Here is a 3,194-nt window from a genome sequence, read left to right as displayed (position 1 = left end):
TAGGGAAAGTATCCCCAAAACACATGTAATGTAAAAAAAAACCCAACCAAACACCAAAAAACAAACAAGAAATAATTAATAAGAGCAACCTGTGGCTCTTAGAGCAGGCCTAGAGCATGAGAAAGGAAAGCCCTTCTTAGGCTGTAACTTTGTGCTTGGCCTAACAGACCCAAACCAAACCAAAACCCAAGAAGAAAAGGTCAGCAGGCCTTCACTGAGCAAAACGCCTTCACAGGCGCATGCACATGTATATCCCTCTATACGGGTGCACGTGTGGGTACACATAGGTCCGTGTGTGGCTGTGTGGGCTCAGGTGGAGGTCTCCATGCCCACCCCCATCCCAGGGCACCTAGGGAAGACAAGAAATACAGCTCCGAGCTGGGGTCTGAAGAGGGGTCACCTCGTCCCCCTCCTGAATCATGACCCAACCTGGCAAGCGCAGAGGGAAGGGTCCCGCTTCCCCAGCAAGGCTTTGCTTTAGGAGGCATTTCCCGAAATAAATAGAGCAGCTAGGCTGTTTTCTTCCTTGTTTTGCTTCTTTTTTTAAAGGCTTCTTCCCCCCTCAGCTCCTGCCTCTCTCAGTATAAACCAAGGTGGGCGAGGGATGGTGCTGGGCACTTGCCCGAGGAAGGGTGACTTGCAGGGCTTCGGAGTTCTGCTGGCCTGCTTCCTCCTGGAAGATTGATCTACCCACACCATATAAATTAATGAAAAGATTAAACTTTTGCTGAAGGGGACATCAACTCTCTTGTCATCTTCCCAGATCTTCTTACTTGGGCTCTGTAATATCTTTCCAAGGCCTTGATGTACTGTTTCTATAAAAATAAATTACTTGTAATTGAATTCTGCACTCTTTCTTTCAAGTACTTTATTACTGAGCAGCACCTTAACAGGATGTCCACAGTTGCAGGAAAATTGGTACTTCAAGTGCTTATAGATCTTAAAACAGCACACACACACACACACACACACACACACACACACAAAAGATACTGATTCAGGCGGAGATTATGAGAGATATAAAAAAATAATACATTTACTAATCTTACAAAAGAGGTTTGAATGGAAATAAAGCTAGAAATAAAAGAAATACCAGAAGGAAAAAGAGGAGAAATGGGTCATTAAATAGGAAATAAGCAGAGAGCTTGATTTCCATCAAGATATGGAAACGGAAAAAAAAAGGAGAAAGGGGAAAAAAGGAAAGAGTTTTTTAATACTTTCAGAACTGTTCTCTAATTCCTATCTGAACCGGTTGTCCCTTGCTGTTAAAGGATATAGTTTCAATTTAGTGTGGAAATTTGCTGTAAATAAATTGAAGCTCCTATGATAGCTAGTCCTTATTAACCTTTTATTTTTAGTGTTGTACTGGAAACTCATATCACCCAGCTGTCAGGGTTATAATTGAAAGTTATGAGACCATAGTGAGGAGCAGGCAGTAATTCAATTACAACAAATATCTTTGGGTTTATGGTGCAGGGCTAAATTAAATGTCATTATTCACTGTCTCTAATGGAAATCAAAAGGAAATCAGATTAGAGCATTTGTGAAAGAAATCACTGAGTGATCCTTAATGAAGAAATAACTGTCTAAAACAGTGTACTGTGCTTTACTTAGCATATTCATGACTAATTGGAATTGATCGTGAATCACACCAAGTCTGATTTATTATCGCTTAACGTAGTGGCTAATTCATCACTTTTATTCCACATAACCTTATTTTTTTCATAGCTAAAGGGAAAGGGCACTTCGTTTTCCAGATTTAAATATAATTTCTGTTTGAAAGATGTTCTGATTTGCGAGAGAAGTTGTTTAAACGCTGCTTAAATTCCTCCTGACAATTTATACTCCTTTGGGGGGGGCTGGAGGGAGGGCGTGGGGAACATATAGTAGGAGATTTCCTGCAAGGATTTACAACCGTAAAAAAAGAGAAGCATTACTGTCGCTACAGCACGATGATACTTTGCATGTTCCTATTAAAAAAAGATATATATATCTTACATATATATATAAGTCCCTGGCGGCTCAGTTAAGAGGAGAAGCACTGCACGTTGTTAATATTTGCGTATTACTGGTGGGGAAAATCAGGCTTGTGTCGCGCTGTGCGTTTCGAGTGCCCGGTTAGCGCCGGGAGGGCTGCTGTCGCTACAGCACGATGATACTTTGCATGTTCCTATTAAAAAAAGATATATATATCTTACATATATATATAAGTCCCTGGCGGCTCAGTTAAGAGGAGAAGCACTGCACGTTGTTAATATTTGCGTATTACTGGTGGGGAAAATCAGGCTTGTGTCGCGCTGTGCGTTTCGAGTGCCCGGTTAGCGCCGGGGGGGCTGTGCTAGCCAAAAACTGGCGGGGATCGGGAGCTGTTCATCGGTCCGTCCATCGCTCCGTCCGTCCGTCGGTACATCCTCACCCGCGGCGCTCCGCCTGCCCGCTGCGCGCTCCCTCCCGGCTACCTTAGGCAGGAAAAAACGGTGCTTCATATCAGAGGCGGCCAATTCCTACTTAAGAAAATCACTGAGGTACCCGAGGTAATTAATGCCTTTGGAAGCCTTTCTTTGCACTAATTACTCCGTTGTAAATGACCATCATTAAGGCAATTGAAGAAAGCTTGAAGGGAAAATTTGATGTAGGAAGTGCAGTTAGTATTAATTAACCGTATGATCTCTTGGCAAGTGCAAGAACATCAAAGGTGGTAGGTGTTTACTTAGCTACAACATTTTTATCAGCGGTGAAAGTCAATGTTTGTCCATATTCGGTCGGTTTTGGGATAAGGGTCAGCAAAACATTTTGGTCTGTGCTTCTGACGCCCCTTTGGGGAGAGCTGCTGAACTTTGAACCAAGCGTCTCGGAAGGGGGAAGGTAATGAAGGTGGGAAATGCTCCTGGAAAAGTCAGGGGAGGTGCGGTGGCTACTACAAGTTTTGCGCTTGTTTGGGTCAGAACAGCGGAAATTTGGGCAGGATTATTGGATTACGAGTATTTCTCTGGTAGGGCAATAGCACGTCTTTACATCCCAGCCTGCAAAGATACGGCTCTTGTCTGTCTACAGAAGCAGGTTGTGTTTTCCTGTAATGTTTGGGAAGAGGGGAATGATTCAGCCCCTTTGTGCAAGTTCAGTATCTCACATCTTCTCTGAGGACTCCGTGGTTTCCAAGCCCAGTTCGGGAGAGGGAAAAAGGCCCTGTCCCT

The 3,194-nt window shown here is 43.5% G+C and overlaps 1 protein-coding gene across 1 annotated transcript in view; it reads left to right on the top strand.

Annotated features, from left to right (window-relative positions):
• Positions 1-3,194, top strand: part of LOC104548637 (short stature homeobox protein) — a gene marked incomplete at both ends in the record, with an annotated part of 4,916 nt that overhangs the window by 980 nt on the left and 742 nt on the right. The window lies entirely within an intron of this gene.

The sequence above is a fragment of the Mesitornis unicolor genome, unplaced genomic scaffold, assembly GCF_000695765.1.
Source record: "Mesitornis unicolor isolate BGI_N332 unplaced genomic scaffold, ASM69576v1 scaffold33620, whole genome shotgun sequence".
NCBI classification, from domain to species: domain Eukaryota; kingdom Metazoa; phylum Chordata; class Aves; order Mesitornithiformes; family Mesitornithidae; genus Mesitornis; species Mesitornis unicolor.
Note: the sequence above shows the minus strand (reverse complement) of the source record. Positions and strands in the feature narration are given on the sequence as shown.